This window comes from Mytilus californianus, unplaced genomic scaffold (assembly GCF_021869535.1).
Source record: "Mytilus californianus isolate M0D057914Y unplaced genomic scaffold, xbMytCali1.0.p SCAF_6, whole genome shotgun sequence".
In the NCBI taxonomy this organism is placed as follows: Eukaryota; Metazoa; Mollusca; class Bivalvia; order Mytilida; family Mytilidae; genus Mytilus; species Mytilus californianus.
The window spans coordinates 10,555,867-10,577,399 of NW_026262712.1; the positions used below are offsets into that span (position 1 = coordinate 10,555,867).

A 21,533-nucleotide genomic window follows, 5' to 3' on the forward strand; every position below is an offset into this window, starting at 1 on the left:
TTTAAGCAGTTGCTGAACCATGAAAATAAAATCAAGGACAACAGACATGTGACAGACGGAAACTTCCAAACATATCGCATCTGTCTGTATTAATGGTATGATTAAATCCTCCAAGCCTATCAATTTCTGAAATATTAAGCTTAATACAAATAGCTTCTGCCACCGCCAGATCCCAATGTCTTGCATTCTGAAGTTTTCGTGGCAGGTGAGACAAAAACATTTAATACAAATATCCTTAATAACAAAAAATAACAAGAAAAATTTGTATCACATATTATTTTAATACTGAATGGAATTCAAATGTTAAAAGTTATAGTTTCAAAGACATTCAAAATCACAATACTGTGGATTCATTTATTTTCGTGGATTTCAATTTTCGTGGATTGAGGAACACTTGCATTTTCGTGGATATTTGATTTCGTGGTTTTGCCAATCTCTGCATACAAAGCCAAATTAACATTTGTAATTCGTTGAACATTTGAATTCGTGGTTCACCTGTACCCACGAAATCCACGAAAATTGGTATCCAACGAATAATAATGAATCCACAGTATTGCAGAATTTAAGACATTGTTATACACAGTATAAATATATACCGAGATGATAGGTTTTATCTCAAAACATCTAAAATTGAAAGAATTCTACTTCCATTTAAACATTCAAACTTAAAGGCCATTTAAGAATTCAAAATATACCCACTTTTTACACCACCCTTAATGTTTATTATCTAGAACTCTGCAATTTTGTTTTATTTTTTTTATTTTTTTTTTTACAGAGCTCTTGATAATAAAAATATTGGATGTCTAAGGTTAGAACTTAGAGGTATAAGCAAAGACATTGCAAATCTAAGACACTGTTAAGGTGAAATATACAGAGAAGATAGGTTTTGTCTCCAATATCTAATAATAAAAAAATTCTGCTTCCAATTAAACATATTTACTTCAAAGCCATTTTCAATACCCAAGAAAAATGTACAGCTTGAAAAAAACATTTTTTAAAATACACTAATGAAAGGAAAAAACTTATCCAACACTTATAAATATCTCTTGTATTTAATTTCGTAAATATATTGGGGAGGGGGAGAATTCAAAATATAAAAAATATAACCACTTTTTACACCACCCTTAATGTTTATTATCTAGAACTCTATTTACAATTTTGTTATTTTTTTTTACAGAGCTCTAGATAATAAAAATATTGGATGTCTAAGGTTAGAGGTATAAGCAAAGACAATCAAAATAAGAATATTGCAAATTAATGACACTTTTAGAGTGTAATAAATGGAGAAGAATAGGTTTTGTCTCCAAATATCTAAAATCAAAACAATTGTACGTCCAATTAAACATTTTGACTTTAAAGTTTTAAATTTCATAAATACATTGGTGAAAAAAAGAAAATTTAAAATATGCCCACTTTTTACACCACCCTTAATGTTTATTATCTAGAACTGTTTAAATTTTGTTTTCATATTATTTTTTACATTTTTTTTTTAAACAGAGCTCTAGATAATAAAAATATCAGATGTCTAAGGTAGACACATCATCACAAGCCATGAGTTTGGTTGAAGACAAATTTACCAGTTGCAAAAATTGTTCTTTATTTCTCCCCCCTCACCATCATAAGTGTTCTCCCTCTCCCACTCTGAACATTCTACATCTTTCTCTCTCTCCCACTGACCATATACAATTATGAAATTTCAGTCATATATTTTAATTGACAAGAATATTAGGCCATCATTAAAAATATCTTTGTTTCCCCTTCCCGATTGAGGTTTTCAGAGTATGGGTAGGTAGGTAGGGAAATTATTTTATTTTATTCCTTGATATTGTTTTCTATATTGAATTTGTACAAAATTCAAAGTAGATAGATTTTAAAGCATTATTCAGACCATTTTTACTCAAAGATTTTATCCTTTATACAGGAACAGAGGTTAAAGACCAAGCAAATCAAGATTACTATGCTGTTAATATGTTAAAGTTTGTTCCATGTTGATCAGTTGAGTCAGCTCTAACCTCTAAGTTTGTTATGAAGCAGCTGTTATGTTAATTTCAGTCATATATTTTCATTGCCAAGAATATTTTGTCTCTGAAGTGTTCATTGTTCAACTATGCTGATAATCTGTTAAGCTTGTTATAAGTTCATCAGTTGAGTCAGTTAGAGACCTAACCTCTGAGATGGTGATGAAGCAGCTGTAATGTTGATTATTGCTCTTGTTAATTTCAAAGTGTTGATAGTTTCGTCTACCCTTTACTCTATGAGTTAATCTTTCTCTTTCCTTATTCTATGTGGTCTGTTTTTACACTTTACTCTATGAGTTAATCTTTCTCTTTCCTTATTCTATGTGGTCTGTTTTTACACTTTACTCTATGAGTTAATCTTTCTCTTTTCTTATTCTAGGTGGTCTGTTTTTCTTATGTATACCTTTCAGATGTTTCCAAGTTCATCAGTTCAAAGTTCATCAGTTCAACTGTTCCTCCTCACTACAAACAACAATTTAATTAGTTAATTCAATAGGATAACAAAAATTTCAAAAGAATATGGGAACAGCACTTGAATTTTGAACAAAAAAGTTTTACAGCAATAATGGAGAGCAGTTCAGTACTATTCTGAAAACTTAATGTCACTACCATAGAAATATTTTCCCCGATTTAGGTCCCTCAAGCAGGCTTAGATTAAAAATTCTCAAAACAGCGTCATTTGTTCTAATTTCAGATATAAATACAAAAAAGTGAGGTATACGGACAAAAACTAAAAATAACCTAAATACATTGACAATTATTTCATTCTTTTGACGTCTGATAATCTTTTCATAAAATTTTCCTATTTGGTCTCTTTATTTAATACAGCTGATACCTCCAGTTGGAGTCATGTTACCATTATTGCACATATAATGTTCAAGTTGACCATAGGGGTCATCTTGACATTGTTATTAAGTATAAACATTTCAGTTCATAGGTGAATACTCTACAGCAACTGTTATGATGAAGAACAACAATAAAAGTAGTTACTTTAATCAACTGGTTATTTCCAGTACATCATGTTCATAAGTTGACTGAGTGAAACAGTTTTTAAGCAGCTCTGTCACATTGCCAACCGAGAAAGATATATTTGTAAACTTCCACATCATTTGGTCTCTGGTGGAGAGTTGTCTCATCGGCAATCAAACCACATCTTCTTTTTATTAGAACATTGTGACATCAGATGGACAGATAATTAATTCGCTAAGGAAGTAAGAATACCAACCTTGTATGAGGTGAGATCCTGCTCCTATGTTTTACTCCCATCAAATAATTCTGTTGGTATGATACTTGTAGCACGATTTGTCGTACATCTGAAACACAGAAAATATGTCTTAGTATTTTGGATCATCTGCATGAACAATATTTATTTATACTTTATACCTTTAAGAATTTTACAGTATTCTGAAAACATTGAGAATACCCTTACAATATTAGAAACAACTTGAGCTCATTATTTGGTCCAATACATCTCACATTTACCCCAGTAGTACTTTTTTATCAATCTGATCAAATTTGCAAAACAGAATGACAGAATTACAAGAAACTACTAGGTATTTTGAAAATTGACTTTTTTTTGTTTTGAATATTATTATTATTCCGATCAAATTTGTAAAATAGATTGACACAGTTTCAAGAAATTACTAGGTATCTTGAAAATATGTTTTGTTTGTTTTGAATATTAAAAGCATATGCTGGCTTCTATTAGTGTGTTGTACAATGGTTCCAATTCCATATTAATTCAGGTGATTGTATGCATCACAATCAACCCACCAGATTCCTTAAGGTAAACACTTACCATTAATTTATCAGAATATTCTTCATAAGTCTAATATCAATATTGTGATGGATCCTTGATATGAGATGTCCAGCATAAATTTTAAGAATTTCTCCTTTCAGTTTGAACATTGAAATCTGGAATAAAAATAATTCATTTTTATATGAATTGGCAGTCACATACTTCACATGAAATAATCATTTAAATCAAAACTATTTTATTAAGACTTTTGTATGTTTTTTTTTTTAATTTTATAATAAGAAGATAATCAAACTAATTGATTTCATTTGGTCACTGCTACATAGATTTCTCCATTGTCAATCCTACCACATCATCTTAATGTCATAGCTAATATGACATTATTGTTAAATACATTTTTTTTCCTTTTCTATCAATATTATCTATGTCTGTTATTACCCTCCATCAGTTGCAAAGAATTCCCTCAGTTTTAACTTGCAGTAAGATTAACGCTTGGTACAGTTCTTACTTTTAAGCTTTTTTCAAGTGCTCACTTGTATTTTTCTTTCACAATTTGATAAACTATTTCCCCTTGTTAGCATTCAATTATTATTTTTTTACTTTGTAAAAAGTTCTGGCTGATTTTACAAATAACCAACAAATCAAAATAACATGCTGCCTTACAATAGATTCTAATGAAATATTAAGCTATTATTTTTATCTAGGCATTTTCAATGTTTTCAACTGAGGAAATATCAATGTCTTCATCTAAGGAAATGAATTGTCAAAAAGTATTTATTGGCAGTTTTGATATAACTTTTCTTTTCGATACTAAGTATCTTATCAAGTCATACAAATTTCATAATTCTTCATGTTCAACAATAAAAAAGAAAACCAGAAAAAATTACAAAACATTTCCAAAAATATATTAGCCACGAAAAAATTTTACCTTCCATAAATTTAAATATTCAAGAAGCATCATAAATCAGGAACAAGAAAATCATAAAATAAATCCACACTAACAGGTTTGGCCATTAAAATTCTAAATTTAAATTCTGAGCAAATAATACACTTTTTACAGACTTAAAACTATATCAATACCTTGTGTTTTTCTTGAGAAAACGTCAGAATATGTAATGAACTGGAAATCTAATCAACTATGTGTTCTGGATAATTTCATTGCAAAAGGAAACACTGTCTGTCTTCTGAACACTTCATTGCAACTTAGGAACATCTGTTTGTGCTATAGAACATCTGTCTTCACTAAAGAACATTATGTAGGAACGTGTCTTCTCTATAGAACATTATGTAGGAACGTGTCTTCACTAAAGAACATTATGTAGGAATATGTCTTCACTATACAGCATTATGTATGAACATGTCTTCACTATAGAACAATATGTAGGAACATGTCTTCACTATAGAACATTATGTAGGAACATGTCTTCACTATAGAACAATATGTAGGAACATGTCTGCACTATAAGACATTAAGTAGGAACATGTCTTCACTATAGAACAATATGTAGGAATATGTCTTCACTATACAGCATTATGTAGGAACGTGTCTTCACTATAGAACAATATGTAGGAACATGTCTTCACTATACAGCATTATGTATGAACATGTCTTCACTATAGAACATTATGTAGGAACATGTCTTCACTATAGAACAATATGTAGGAATATGTCTTCACTATACAGCATTATGTAGGAACGTGTCTTCACTATAGAACAATATGTAGGAACATGTCTTCACTATACAGCATTATGTATGAACATGTCTTCACTATAGAACATTATGTAGGAACATGTTTTCACTATAGAACATCTGTCTTCATTAATGTTATTATACAAGTCCATAATTTTATTTTAATAGCTATTTAACTTTTAGCTTGAGTGTGCCAGTTGTCTGACTGTACATAATCCACCAATCTCATAGAAAACCTTTTAGTATTTCTGTCTTTCGTCTCTTTAGATATCATTGAAAGCTTTTGTTGGATCTTTCTTGATATAAAAAAGTCAGTTTCTACACAGAGCTATATTCTATTGTCCTCAATTGCCAAGACAATCATTGAAGACTGAATATAGACATCTCAAATAAACACAGTTCTAAAGTTTCACAATTTTGCAAGACTTCACAATAAACATGTTTACAAATTATACAGTGCACTATTCATAATAATAAACAAAATTTTAAATATGCCTACTTTTTACAACATCCTCAATGTTTATTATCTAGAACTCTGTTTCAAACGATTTTGTTTTCATATTATTTTTTGGTATTTTCTTTTTTTATATTTTTTTACAGAGCTCTAAATAATAAAAATATCAGATTTTAAAGGTTAGAGGCAAAGTCATTCTAAATCAGAATATTGCAAAATAGGTTCTATAAAAATGGGCTGATGATGAAGGTAGGGGAAATTTTGACTGCCAACTGAGAGGAGGATATGTTTGGCAGAAATTAAGCCTTGCAACAGGCCACCTACTGACCCCTCAAAGAGTTGTGGCAAGGGTTCTTTAACGTGCAGAGTGGCACTGTCCCTACACATCATTCACATAGGAACTATACTTTTTAAATTGCCATTCCAATTTTTGTTTTGTTTTAATTATGATAACTTTAGGAGACTTTAAGGTGGGGGTCATAAAAAACATTACAATAATCCCACCTTTTACACCACCCTCAATGTTTATTATCTAGAACTCTGTTTACAAACAATTTTGTTTTCATATTATTTTTTGGTATTTTCTTTTTTTTGACAGAGCTCTAGATAATAAAAATATCAGATGTTAAAGGTTAGAGGTATTAACAAAGTCATTCTAATTCAGAATATTGCAAAATTTTAATGTTAGTTGATTTTCTCATTGTAGAAGTCCATACAGTAACGTGCAACTTCATTTGGTCTCTATAGGATAGTTGTCTCACATCTCTTCATTTCATAACAAATCAATTTGTATATTCTATAAAGTGGGCCGATGATGAAGGTAGGGGAAATTTTGACTGCCAACTGAGAGGAGGACATGTTTGGAAGAAATTTAGCCTTGGAACAGTCACCTACTGACCCTTCAAAGACTTGTGGCAAGGATTCTTTAACGTGCAGAGTGGCACTGTCCCTACACATAGGAACTACTTTTTAAATTGCCATTCCAAGTTTTGTTTGTTTTAAACATGATAACTTAAGAAGACTTTAAAGCGGGGGTCATAAAAAATATTACAATAATCCCACCTTTTACACTGTTTATTATCTAGAACTCTGTTTACAAACTATTTTGTTTTCATATATTATTTTTTGGTATTTTCATTTTTTATATTTTTTTTTTATATTTTTTTACAGAGCTCTAGATAATAAAAATATCAGATGTTAAAGGTTAGAGGTATTAACAAAGTCATTCTAATTCAGAATGTTGCAAAATTTTAATGTTGGTTGATTTTCTCATTGTTGAAGTCCATACAGTAACCTATTTTACATCAACATCATTTGGTCTCTGTAGGATAGTTGTCTGGCATCTCTTCATTTCATAACAAATCAATTTGTAGGTTCTATAAAGTGGGCCGATGATGAAGGTAGGGGAAATTTTGACTGCCAACTGAGAGGATATGTTGGACAGAAATTAAGCCTTGCAACAGGCCAACTACTAACCCCTCAAAGACTTGTGGCAAGGGTTCTTTAACGTACATAATGGCACTGTCCCTTCACATAGGAACTATACTTTTTAAATTGCCATTCCAATTTTAGTTTGTTTTAAAAATGATAACATAAGAAGACTTAAAGGTGGTGGTCATAAAAAATATTACAATAATCCCACCTTTTACACCACCCTCAATGTTTATTATCTAGAACTCTGTTTACAAACGATTTTGTTTTCATATATTATTTTTTGGTATTTTCATTTTTTACATTTTTTTTTTTATATTTTTTTACAGAGCTCTAGATAATAAAAATATCAGATGTTAAAGGTTAGAGGTATTAACAAAGTCATTCTAATTCAGAATATTGCAAAAGTTTAATGTTAGTTGATTTTCTCATTGTTGAAGTTCATACAGTAACATGCAACTTCATTTGGTCTTTGTAGGATAGTTGTCTCGCATCTCTTCATTTCATAACAAATCAATTTGTAGGTTCTATAAAGTGGGCTGATGATGAAGGTAGGGGAAATTTTGACTGCCAACTGAGAGGAGGATATGTTGGACAGAAATTAAGCCTTGCAACAGGCCACCTACTAACCCCTCAAAGACTTGTGGCAAGGGTTCTTTAAAGTACATAACGGCACTGTCCCTTCACATAGGAACTATACTTTTTAAATTGCCATTCCAATTTTTGTTTTAAAAATGATAACATAAGAAGACTTTAAGGTGGGGGTCATAAAAAATATTACAATAATCCCACCTTTTACACCACCCTCAATGTTTATTATCTAGAACTCTGTTTACAAACGATTTTGTTTTCATATATTATTTTTTGGTATTTTCATTTTTTATATTTTTTTTTTATATTTTTTTAAAGAGCTCTAGATAATAAAAATATCAGATGTTAAAGGTTAGAGGTATTAACAAAGTCATTCTAATTCAGAATATTGCAAAATTTTAATGTTGGTTGATTTTTCTCATTGTTGAAGTCCATACAGTAACCTATTTTACATCAACATCATTTGGTCTCTGTAGGATAGTTGTCTCGCATCTCTTCATTTCATAACAAATCAATTTGTAGGTTCTATAAAGTGGGCCGATGATGAAGGTAAGGGAAATTTTGACTGCCAACTGAGAGGAGGATATGTTGGACAGAAATTAAGCCTTGCAACAGGCCACCTACTGACCCTCAAAAACTTGTGGCAAGGGTTCTTTAACGTGCAGAGTGGCACTGTCCCTACACATAGGAACTATACTTTTTATATTGCCATTCCAATTTTTGTTTGTTTAAAACATGATGACTTTAGAAGACTTTAAAGCGGGGTCATCAAAAATATTAAAATAATCCCACCTTTTACACCACCCTCAATGTTTATTATCTAGAACTCTTTTTACAAACGATTTTGTTTTCATATATTATTTTTTGGTATTTTCTTTTTTTATATTTTTTTTGATATTTTTTTTTACAGAGCTCTAGATAATAAAAATATCAGATGTTAGAGGTTAGAGGTATTAACAAAGTCATTCTAATTCAGAATATTGCAATTTAAAATTTTAATGTTAGTTGATTTTCTCATTGTTGAAGTCCATACAGTAACATGCAACTTCATTTGGTCTCTGTATGATAGTTGTCTCGCATCTCTTCATTTCATAACAAATCAATTTGTAGGTTCTATAAAGTGGGCTGAAGTTGAAGGTAGGGGAAATTTTGACTGCCAACTGAGAGGAGGACATGTTGGACAGAAATTAAGCCTTGCAACAGGCCACCTACTAACCCCTCAAAGACTTGTGGCAAGGGTTCTTTAACGTACATAATGGCACTGTCCTTTCACATAGGAACTATACTTTTTAAATTGCCATTCCAATTTTTGTTTGTTTTAAAAATGATAACATGAGACTTTAAGGTGGGGGTCATAAAAAATATTACAATAATCCCACCTTTTACACCACCCTCAATGTTTATTATCTAGAACTCTGTTTACAAACGATTTTGTTTTCATATATTATTTTTTGGTATTTTCATTTTTTATATTTTTTTTTTATATATTTTTTTACAGAGCTCTAGATAATAAAAATATCGGATGTTAAAGGTTAGAGGTATTTACAAAGTCATTCTAATTCAGAATATTGCAAAATTTTAATGTTGGTTGATTTTTCTCATTGTTGAAGTCCATACAGTAACCTATTTTACATCAACATCATTTGGTCTCTGTAGGATAGTTGTCTCGCATCTCTTCATTTCATAACAAATCAATTTGTAGGTTCTATAAAGTGGGCTGATGATGAAGGTTAGGGAAATTTTGACTGCCAACTGAGAGGATATGTTGGACAGAAATTAAGCCTTGCAACAGGCCACCTACTGACCCTGAAAGACTTGTGGCAAGGGTTCTTTAACGTGCAGAGTGGCACTGTCCCTACACATAGGAACTATACTTTTTATATTGCCATTCCAGTTTTTGTTTGTTTTAAACATGATGACTTTAGAAGACTTTCAAGCGGGGGTCATCAAAAATATTAAAATAATCCCACCTTTTACACCACCCTCAATGTTTATTATCTAGAACTCTGTTTACAAACGATTTTGTTTTCATATATTATTTTTTGGTATTTTCTTTTTTTATATTTTTTTTGATATTTTTTTTTACAGAGCTCTAGATAATAAAAATATCAGATGTTAAAGGTTAGAGGTATTAACAAAGTCATTCTAATTCAGAATATTGCAAAATTTTAATGTTAGTTGATTTTCTCATTGTTGAAGTCCATACAGTAACATGCAACTTCAATTGGTCTCTGTAGGATAGTTGTCTTGCATCTCTTCATTTCATAACAAATCAATTTGTAGGTTCTATAAAGTGGGCTGATGATGAAGGTAGGGGAAATTTTGACTGCCAACTGAGAGGAGGATATGTTGGACAGAAATTAAGCCTTGCAACAGGCCACCTACTAACCCCTCAAAGACTTGTGGCAAGGGTTCTTTAACGTACATAATGGCACTGTCCCTTCACATAGGAACTATACTTTTTAAATTGCAATTCCAATTTTTGTTTGTTTTAAAAATGATAACATAAAAAGGCTTTAAGGTGGTGGTCATAAAAAATATTACAATAATCCCACCTTTTACACCACCCTCAATGTTAATTATCTAGAACTCTGTTTACAAACGATTTTGTTTTCATATATTATTTTTTGGTATTTTCATTTTTTATATTTTTTTTTATATTTTTTTTTACAGAGCTCTAGATAATAAAAATATCAGATGTTAAAGGTTAGAGGTATTAACAAAGTCATTCTAATTCAGAATATTGCAAAATTATAATGTTGGTTGATTTTTCTCATTGTTGAAGTCCATACAGTAACCTATTTTACATCAACATCATTTGGTCTCTGTAGAATAGTAATGTCTCGCATCTCTTCATTTCATAACAAATCAATTTGTAGGTTCTATAAAGTGGGCCCATGACGAAGGTAAGGGAAATTTTGACTGCCAACTGAGAGGAGGATATGTTGGACAGAAATTAAGCCTTGCAACAGGCCACCTACTGACCCTCAAAAACTTGTGGCAAGGGTTCTTTAACGTGCAGAGTGGCACTGTCCCTACACATAGGAACTATACTTTTTATATTGCCATTCCAATTTTTGTTTTAAACATGATGACTTTAGAAGACTTTAAAGCGGGGGTCATAAAAAATATTAAAATAATCCCACCTTTTACACCACCCTCAATGTTTATTATCTAGAACTCTGTTTACAAACGATTTTGTTTTCATATATTATTTTTTGGTATTTTCTTTTTTTATATTTTTTTTGATATTTTTTTTTACAGAGCTCTAGATAATAAAAATATCAGATGTTAAAGGTTAGAGGTATTAACAAAGTCATTCTAATTGAGAATATTGCAATTTAAAATTTTAATGTTAGTTGATTTTCTCATTGTTGAAGTCCATACAGTAACATGCAACTTCATTTGGTCTCTGTAGGATAGTTGTCTCGCATCTCTTCATTTCATAACAAATTAATTTGTAGGTTCTATAAAGTGGGCTGATGATGAAGGTAGGGGAAATTTTGACTGCCAACTGAGAGGAGGACATGTTGGACAGAAATTAAGCCTTGCAACAGGCCACCTACTAACCCCTCAAAGACTTGTGGCAAGGGTTCTTTAACGTACATAATGGCACTGTCCCTTCACATAGGAACTATACTTTTTAAATTGCCATTCCAATTTTTGTTTGTTTTAAAAATGATAACATAAAAAGGCTTTAAGGTGGTGGTCATAAAAAATATTACAATAATCCCACCTTTTACACCACCCTCAATGTTTATTATCTAGAACTCTGTTTACAAACGATTTTGTTTTCATATATTATTTTTTGGTATTTTCATTTTTTATATTTTTTTTGATATTTTTTTTTACAGAGCTCTAGATAATAAAAATATCAGATGTTAAAGGTTAGACGTATTAACAAAGTCATTCTAATTCAGAATATTGCAAAATTTTAATGTTGGTTGATTTTTCTCATTGTTGAAGTCCATACAGTAACCTATTTTACATCAACATCATTTGGTCTCTGTAGAATAGTAATGTCTCGCATCTCTTCATTTCATAACAAATCAATTTGTAGGTTCTATAAAGTGGGCCGATGATGAAGGTAAGGGAAATTTTAACTGCCAACTGAGAGGAGGATATGTTGGACAGAAATTAAGCCTTGCAACAGGCCACCTACTGACCCTCAAAAACTTGTGGCAAGGGTTCTTTAACGTGCAGAGTGGCACTGTCCCTACACATAGGAACTATACTTTTTATATTGCCATTCCAATTTTTGTTTGCTTTAAACATGATGACTTTAGAAGACTTTAAAGCAGGGGTCATCAAAAATATTAAAATAATCCCACCTTTTACACCACCCTCAATGTTTATTATCTAGAACTCTGTTTACAAACGATTTTGTTTTCATATATTATTTTTTGGTATTTTCTTTTTTTATATTTTTTTTGATATTTTTTTTTACAGAGCTCTAGATAATAAAAATATCAGATGTTAAAGGTTAGAGGTATTAACAAAGTCATTCTAATTCAGAATATTGCAAAATTTTAATGTTAGTTGATTTTCTCATTGTTGAAGTCCATACAGTAACATGCAACTTCATTTGGTCTCTGTAGGATAGTTGTCTTGCATCTCTTCTTTTCATAACAAATCAATTTGTAGGTTCTATAAAGTTGGCCGATGATGAAGGTAAGGGAAATTTTGACTGCCAACTGAGAGGAGGATATGTTGGACAGAAATAAAGCCTTGCAACAGGCCACCTACTGACCCCTCAAAGAGTTGTGGCAAGGGTTCTTTAACGTGCAGAGTGGCACTGTCCCTACACATAGGAACTATACTTTTTAAATTGTCATTCCAATTTTTGTTTGTTTTAAACATGATAACTTTAGCAGACTTTAAGGTGGGGGTCATAAAAAATATTGCAATAATCCCACCTTTTACAGCACCCTCAATGTTTATTATCTAGAACTCTGTTTACAAACGATTTTGTTTTCATATATTATTTTTTGGTATTTTCTTTTTTTATATTTTTTTTTATATTTTTTTTACAGAGCTCTAGATAATAAAAATATCAGATGTTAAAGGTTAGAGGTATTAACAAAGTCATTCTAATTCAGAATATTGCAAAATATTAATGTTAGTTGATTTTCTCATTGTTTTTGACTGCCAACTGAGAGGAGGATATGTTGGACAGAAATTAAGCCTTGCAACAGGCCACCTACTGACCCCTCAAAGAGTTGTGGCAAGGGTTCTTTAACGTGCAGAGTGGCACTGTCCCTACACATATAGGAACTATACTTTTTAAATTGCCATTCCAATTTTTGTTTGTTTTAAACATGATAACTTTAGAAGACTTTAAAGTGGGGGTCATATTAAATATTACAATAATCCCACCTTTTACACCACCCTCAATGTTTATTATCTAGAACTCTGTTTACAAATGATTTTGTTTTCATATTATTTTATAGTATTTTCATTTTTTATATTTTTTTTAATTTTTTTTTACAGAGCTCTAGATACTAAAAATATCAGATGTTAAAGGTTAGAGGTATTAACAAAGTCATTCTAATTCAGAATATTGCAAAATTTTAATGTTAGTTGATTTTCTCATTGTTGAAGTCCATACAGTAACATGCAACTTCATTTGGTCTCTGTAGGATAGTTGTCTCGCATCTCTTCTTTCCATAACAAATCAATTTGTAGGTTCTATAAAGTGGGCCCATGACGAAGGTAAAGGAAATTTTGACTGCCAACTGAGAGGAGGATATGTTGGACAGAAATAAAGCCTTGTAACAGGCCACCTACTGACCCCTCAAAAAGTTGTGGCAAGGGTTCTTTAACGTGCAGAGTGGCACTGTCCCTACACATATAGGAACTATACTTTTTAAATTGCCATTCCAATTTTTGTTTGTTTTAAACATGATAACTTTAGAAGACTTTAAAGTGGGGGTCATAAAAAATATTACAATAATCCCACCTTTTACACCACCCTCAATGTTTATTATCTAGAACTCTGTTTACAAATGATTTTGTTTTCATATTATTTTATAGTATTTTCATTTTTTATATTTTTTTTTATTTTTTTTTACAGAGCTCTAGATACTAAAGATATCAGATGTTAAAGGTTAGAGGTATTAACAAAGTCATTCTAATTCAGAATATTGCAAAATTTTAATGTTAGTTGATTTTCTCATTGTTGAAGTCCATACAGTAACATGCAACTTCATTTGGTCTCTGTAGGATAGTTGTCTCGCATCTCTTCTTTTCACAACAAATCAATTTGTAGGTTCTATAAAGTTGGCCCATGACGAAGGTAAGGGAAATTTTGACTGCCAACTGAGAGGAGGATATGTTGGACAGAAATTAAGCCTTGCAACAGGCCACCTACGGACCCCTCAAAGAGTTGTTGCAAGGGTTCTTAACGTGCAAAGAGCGTGGCACTCTCTTTACACGAGGCATCGGATTTAATGTCCCCATTCTGACCGGACGTGGCTGCAAATTTGTACATCCCGCACAGCCAAACGGACGCCCCACTTTAGCACGGGTTTTACTGCCGGTCGGAGGAAGACCAATGGTGACCATACTTCTATTCCCCAGTCACCCTTGGGGGCCTACACATAGGAACTCTACTTTTTAAATTGCCATTCCAATTTTTGTTTGTTTTAAACATAACTTTAGAAGACTTTAAAGTGGGGGTCATAAAAAATATTACAATAATCCCACCTTTTACACCACCCTCAATGTTTATTATCTAGAACTCTGTTTACAAACGATTTTGTTTTCATATTATTTTATAGTATTTTCATTTTTTATATTTTTTTTTATTTTTTTTTTTACAGAGCTCTAGATACTAAAAGTATCAGATGTTAAAGGTTAGAGGTATTAACAAAGTCATTCTAATTCAGAATATTGCAAAATTTTAATGTTAGTTGATTTTCTCAATTTGTTGTTAGTCCATACAGTAACCTATTTTACATCAACATCATTTGGTCTCTGGAGGATAGTTGTCTTGCATCACTTCATTTCATAACAAATCAATTTGTAGGTTCTATAAAGTGGGCCGATGATGAAGGTAGGGGAAATTTTGACTGCCAACTGAGAGGAGGATATGTTGGGCAGAAATTAAGCCTTGCAACAGGCCACCTACTGACCCCTCAAATACTTGTGGCAAGGGTTCTTTAATGTACATAGTGGCACTGTCCCTACACATATAGGAACTATACTTTTTAAATTGCCATTCCAATTTTTGTTTGTTTTAAACATGATAACATAAGAAGACTTTAAGGTGGGGGTCATAAAAAATATTACAATAATCCCACCTTTTACACCACCCTCAATGTTTATTATCTAGAACTCTGTTTACAAACGATTTTGTTTTCATATTATTTTATAGTATTTTCATTTTTTATATTTTTTTTTATTTTTTTTTTTACAGAGCTCTAGATACTAAAAATATCAGATGTTAAAGGTTAGAGGTATTAACAAAGTCATTCTAATTCAGAATATTGCAAAATTTTAATGTTAGTTGATTTTCTCATTGTTGAAGTCCATACAGTAACATGCAACTTCATTTTGTCTCTGTAGGATAGTTGTCTCGCATCTCTTCTTTTCATAACAAATCAATTTGTAGGTTCTATCAAGTGGGCCCATGACGAAGGTAAGGGAAATTTTGACTGCCAACTGACAGGAGGATATGTTGGACAGAAATAAAGCCTTGCAACAGGCCACCTACTGACCCCTCAAAAACTTGTGGCAAGGGTTCTTTAACGTGCAGAGTGGCACTGTCCCTACACATAGGAACTATACTTTTTAAATTGCCATTCCAATTTTTGTTTGTTTTAAACATGATAACTTTAGAAGACTTTAAAGTGGGGGTCATAAAAAATATTACAATAATCCCACCTTTTACACCACCCTCAATGTTTATTATCTAGAACTCTGTTTACAAACGATTTTGTTTTCATATATTATTTTTTGGTATTTTCTTTTTTTATATTTTTTTTACAGAGCTCTAGATAATAAAAATATCAGATGTTAAAGGTTAGAGGTATTAACAAAGTCATTCTAATTCAGAATCTGGCAAAATTTTAATGTTAGTTGATTTTCTCATTGTTTTTGACTGCCAACTGAGAGGAGGATATGTTGGACAGAAATTAAGCCTTGCAACAGGCCACCTACTGACCCCTCAAAGAGTTGTGGCAAGGGTTCTTTAACGTGCAGAGTGGCACTGTCCCTACACATAGGATTGATTGATTGTTGGTTGCTTAACGTCCAGTGGCAAATATTTCATGCATATTCAGGACCAGAACAAGTTCACAATAAATACAATAGGTAGGTTCTGTAATAGATTAAGGGATTAAGGTCGGAGAAATTTAGACTGCCACGGGAAATGAGGGTATATTGGATAGGGACAGAAATTTAGCCTTGCAACAGGTCACCTACCGACCCCTCAAAGAGTTGTTGCAAGGGTTCTTAATGTGCAGAGAGCGTGGCACTCTCTTTACACGAGGCATCGGATTTAACGTCCCCATTCTGACCGGACGTGGCTGCAAATTTGTACATCCCGCACAGCCAAACGGACGCCCCACTTTAGCACGGGTTTTACTGCCGGTCGGAGGAAGACCAATGGTGACCATACTTCTATTCCCCAGTCACCCTTGGGGGCCTACACATAGGAACTCTACTTTTTAAATTGCCATTCCAATTTTTGTTTGTTTTAAACATAACTTTAGAAGACTTTAAAGTGGGGGTCATAAAAAATATTACAATAATCCCACCTTTTACACCACCCTCAATGTTTATTATCTAGAACTCTGTTTACAAACGATTTTGTTTTCATATTATTTTATAGTATTTTCATTTTTTATATTTTTTTTAATTTTTTTTTTACAGAGCTCTAGATACTAAAAGTATCAGATGTTAAAGGTTAGAGGTATTAACAAAGTCATTCTAATTCAGAATATTGCAAAATTTTAATGTTAGTTGATTTTCTCAATTTGTTGAAGTCCATACAGTAACCTATTTTACATCAACATCATTTGGTCTCTCTGTAGGATAGTAATGTCTCACATCTTTTCATTTCATAACAAATCAATTTGTAGGTTCTATAAAGTGGGCCCATGATGAAGGTAGGGAAAATTTTGACTGCCAACTGAGAGGAGGATATGTTGGGCAGAAATTAAGCCTTGCAACAGGCCACCTACTGACCCCTCAAAGACTTGTGGCAAGGGTTCTTTAACGTACATAGTGGCACTGTCCCTACACATATAGGAACTATACTTTCTAAATTGCCATTCCAATTTTTGTTTGTTTTAAACATGATTACATAAATAGACTTTAAGGTAGGGGTCATAAAAAATATTACAATAATCCCACCTTTTACACCACCCTCAATGTTTATTATCTAGAACTCTGTTTACAAACGATTTTGTTTTCATATTATTTTATAGTATTTTCATTTTTTATATTTTTTTTTATTTTTTTTTTTACAGAGCTCTAGATACTAAAAATATCAGATGTTAAAGGTTAGAGGTATTAACAAAGTCATTCTAATTCAGAATATTGCAAAATTTTAATGTTAGTTGATTTTCTCATTGTTGAAGTCCATACAGTAACATGCAACTTCATTTTGTCTCTGTAGGATAGTTGTCTCCATCTCTTCTTTTCATAACAAATCAATTTGTAGGTTCTATCAAGTGGGCCCATGACGAAGGTAAGGGACATTTTGACTGCCAACTGAGAGGAGGATATGTTGGACAGAAATAAAGCCTTGCAACAGGCCACCTACTGACCCCTAAAAAACTTGTGGCAAGGGTTCTTTAACGTGCAGAGTGGCACTGTCCCTACACATAGGAACTATACTTTTTAAATTGCCATTCCAATTTTTGTTTGTTTTAAACATGATAACTTTAGAAGACTTTAAAGTGGGGGTCATAAAAAATATTACAATAATCCCACCTTTTACACCACCCTCAATGTTTATTATCTAGAACTCTGTTTACAAACGATTTTGTTTTCATATTATTTTATAGTATTTTCATTTTTTATATATTTTTTTTATTTTTTTTTACAGAGCTCTATATACTAAAATTATCAGATGTTAAAGGTTAGAGGTATTAACAAAGTCATTCTAATTCAGAATATTGCAAAATTTTAATGTTAGTTGATTTTCTCATTGTTGAAGTCCATACAGTAACATGCAACTTCATTTGGTCTCTGTAGGATAGTTGTCTCGCATCTCTTCTTTTCATAACAAATCAATTTGTAGGTTCTATAAAGTGGGCCCATGACGAAGGTAAGGGAAATTTTGACTGCCAACTGAGAGGAGGATATGTTGGACAGAAATTAAGCCTTGCAACAGGCCACCTACTGACCCCTCAAAGACTTGTGGCAAGGGTTTTTTAACGTGCAGAGTTGCACTGTCCCTACACATATAGGAACTATACTTTTTAAATTGCCATTCCAATTTTTGTTTGTTTTAAACATGATAACATAAGAAGACTTTAAGGTGGGGGTCATAAAAAATATTGCAATAATCCCACCTTTTACACCACCCTCAATGTTTATATATTATCTAGAACTCTGTTTACAAACGATTTTGTTTTCATATATTATTTTTTGGTATTTTCTTTTTTTATATTTTTTTTTATATTTTTTTTACAGAGCTCTAGATAATAAAAATATCAGATGTTAAAGGTTAGAGGTATTAACAAAGTCATTCTAATTCAGAATATTGCAAAATTTTAATGTTAGTTGATTTTCTCATTGTTTTTGACTGCCAACTGAGAGGAGGATATGTTGGACAGAAATTAAGCCTTGCAACAGGCCACCTACTGACCCCTCAAAGAGTTGTGGCAAGGGTTCTTTAACGTGCAGAGTGGCACTGTCCCTACACATAGGAACTATAGTTTTTAAATTGCCTTTCCAATTTTTGTTTGTTTTAAACATGATAACTTTAGAAGACTTTAAAGTGGGGGTCATAAAAAATATTACAATAATCCCACCTTTTACACCACCCTCAATGTTAATTATCTAGAACTCTGTTTACAAACGATTTTGTTTTCATATTATTTTATAGTATTTTCATTTTTTATATTTTTTTTAATTTTTTTTTTTACAGAGCTCTAGATACTAAAAATATCAGATGTTAAAGGTTAGAGGTATTAACAAAGTCATTCTAATTCAGAATATTGCAAAATTTTAATGTTAGTTGATTTTCTCATTGTTGAAGTCCATACAGTAACCTATTTTACATCAACATCATTTGGTCTCTCTGTAGGATAGTAATGTCTGGCATCTCTTCATTTCATAACAAATCAATTTGTAGGTTCTATAAAGTGGGCCGATGATGAAGGTAGGGGAAATTTTGACTGCCAACTGAGAGGAGGATATGTTGGGCAGAAATTACCTACACATAGGAACTTTACTTTTTAAATTGCCATTCCAATTTTTGTTTGTTTAAAACATGATAACTTTAGAAGACTTTAAAGCAGGGGTCATAAAAAATATTACAATAATCCCACCTTTTACACCACCCTCAATGTCTATTATCTAGAACTCTGTTTACAAATAATTTTGTTTTCATATTATTTTTTGGTATTTTCATTTTTTATATTTTTTTTTTATATTTTTTTACAGAGCTCTAGATAATAAAAATATCGGATGTTAAAGGTTACAGGTATTAAAAAAGTCATTTTAATTCAGAATATTGCAAAATTTTAATGTAAGTGGATTTTCTCATTGTTGAAGTTCATACAGTAACATGCAACTTCATTTGGTCTCTGTAGGATAGTTGTCTCGCATCTCTTCTTTTCATAACAAATCAATTTGTAGGTTCTATAAAGTAGGCCGATGACGAAGGTAAGGGAAATTTTGACTGCCAACTGAGAGGAGGATATGTTGGACAGAAATTAAGCCTTGCAACAGGCCACCTACTGACCCCTCAAAGACTTGTGGCAAGGGTTCTTTAACGTGCAGAGTGGCACTGTCCCTACACATTGGAACTATACCGTAGTGCATAGTTCTGAATCTCTGTCAAGGTTTTACTATATTTTTGGTTTAAAGTTCTTAAATGATTGTATTGAGTTTTTGACTTTCCAATACTTTAGCCTCAAATATCACTGTCTGGAGAGATTTTGTTGAAATAATTTCAAAATGATTTCTCAAACGTTTTCTGATCATTTTTGGTTAAAAAATATTCATATTTCCTTAAATAACAGTTTTGTTGACTGAGTGCTCACGTCAATAGATATAAACAATTCACCAAAGTTTCATGCAAATTGGTGAAAGTGTTTTTGAATTAATGTCGACGACGGACGGACAGACAGACAGACGGACGGACGGTCAACCATATATACGTCCCGTAAACGGGCATATAAAAAGTCAAAAAGAAACAATGAACAATGCCTTGATTCCCCAAAAAAGTAAAACATTTGTATAAATTTTAGACTAGACACCATCAAATTAAATCTTGAGAATATGGCCTCTGAAGTCTGCAGATTGTTCATATCAAATGATGTACACATAAATATAAAAAAAAAGTCTGCAGATGATCATATCACATGATGTACACATAAATACAGACAAAAACATGCAATGGTATAGTACCATTTGAAGTAGTCAGTTTGATTTCATGTCAAAGATTAAAAATTTCATAAGGGGTTGTGTGGAACCTAATGTATTGCCTGCTATAGCTGCTGTCAGTGTAATATAGAATTTAAAAAAAGAGAGAGTCTATTTATCAGTAAAATACAGAAATTAAATAAAGATCAAACTTTTGTCTTAGATGCTGTTTAATTTCTAAATAATTTACAAACTTATATTTGTATCTATCATACACCATTATAAGGATTTAATATTTGAATAATTTTTTATTTCTAGAATTTTGGTTAATCATGAATAAATCATACAAAGAAATGAACATGCACAAGAAGGTATGGTTTTCTCCAACTGTTAATGATGTCTTTACACTAAATCCATTGGTGTGGATGTGTACTGATTGATATTTTAGTCATAGATGCATAATTTTTTTATTAGTTGTTATTGTCTTTGAACTAACTGTCAGCAACTACTTAAAGCTTGTACTCTTATCAGATCTGTACACGGTAGTGTTTTTTTGTTGTTGCGAGAATGTATAAGTACCCTTCTCCTTCCGGTCAGTTTTGTGTATTTGTTAGATGTATTTCTGCTTTGTATCAATCTGATGAGTTATTAGCCATCTTCAACTTATTTTAATAGTTTGTTATGTTGTACTGTTTCACAACTGTCTCAGGTAAGGGGAGGGAGGGTACTGGAACCTTCAAACTAGTTTAACCCCAAACCCCTTGTTCTGTATATGGCTGTCCCACGTCAGGAGCCTGCAATTCAGCGATTGTCATTTGTTCATGCTATATATCATGTTTGTTTTTCGTTCATTATTTTGCTTTCTCGTTTTAATTGTTTTATAGCTGTAATTTCAGGGCCTTTCATTGCCGACTGTGCTCATTGTTGAAAAATTTCACATTTACAAAGGTAAAAGTGACGACAACCAAATTTAAACTTGATCTACGTTTTGTAGTAAATTAATCGTTGTGTACACATTTTATAACATAAGGTCCAGTCAAGCTAAAGTT

At 31.8% G+C, this 21,533-nt stretch overlaps 3 long non-coding RNA genes across 24 annotated transcripts; 2 read left to right on the forward strand and 1 right to left on the reverse strand.

Annotated features, from left to right (window-relative positions):
* Positions 1 to 741: 741 nt before the first annotated feature.
* On the reverse strand, positions 742 to 19,877 carry LOC127706196 (uncharacterized). Of its 18 annotated transcripts, none has more exons than XR_007984304.1 (8): positions 15,067 to 16,355; positions 13,318 to 14,307; positions 12,684 to 12,857; positions 9,912 to 10,322; positions 4,855 to 6,981; positions 3,817 to 3,932; positions 3,244 to 3,331; positions 742 to 2,480 (listed from the first exon to the last, which is right to left on the reverse strand). It is a non-coding gene; the product is annotated as an uncharacterized LOC127706196 (long non-coding RNA). The 18 variants fall into 18 exon arrangements; XR_007984296.1 differs by lacking the exon at positions 9,912 to 10,322 and having other exon boundaries at positions 4,855 to 6,239; positions 6,810 to 6,981; positions 12,273 to 12,857; XR_007984298.1 differs by lacking the exon at positions 9,912 to 10,322 and adding an exon at positions 10,396 to 10,496 and having other exon boundaries at positions 4,855 to 6,884; positions 12,273 to 12,857.
* LOC127706198 (uncharacterized) lies at positions 7,306 to 10,918 on the forward strand. The gene is made up of 3 exons (XR_007984312.1): positions 7,306 to 7,319; positions 9,079 to 9,472; positions 10,648 to 10,918. It is a non-coding gene; the product is annotated as an uncharacterized LOC127706198 (long non-coding RNA).
* On the forward strand, positions 11,552 to 19,918 carry LOC127706197 (uncharacterized). Of its 5 annotated transcripts, XR_007984308.1 has the most exons (6): positions 11,835 to 12,028; positions 12,613 to 12,823; positions 15,209 to 15,391; positions 18,029 to 18,190; positions 19,250 to 19,276; positions 19,783 to 19,909. It is a non-coding gene; the product is annotated as an uncharacterized LOC127706197 (long non-coding RNA). The 5 variants fall into 5 exon arrangements; XR_007984310.1 differs by lacking the exon at positions 19,250 to 19,276 and having other exon boundaries at positions 18,029 to 18,217; positions 19,783 to 19,918; XR_007984307.1 differs by lacking the exons at positions 11,835 to 12,028; positions 12,613 to 12,823; positions 15,209 to 15,391; ... (1 more) ...; positions 19,250 to 19,276; positions 19,783 to 19,909 and adding exons at positions 11,552 to 11,646; positions 12,243 to 12,585; positions 14,969 to 14,995; positions 18,218 to 18,648.
* The last annotated feature ends 1,615 nt before the right edge of the window (positions 19,919 to 21,533 follow it).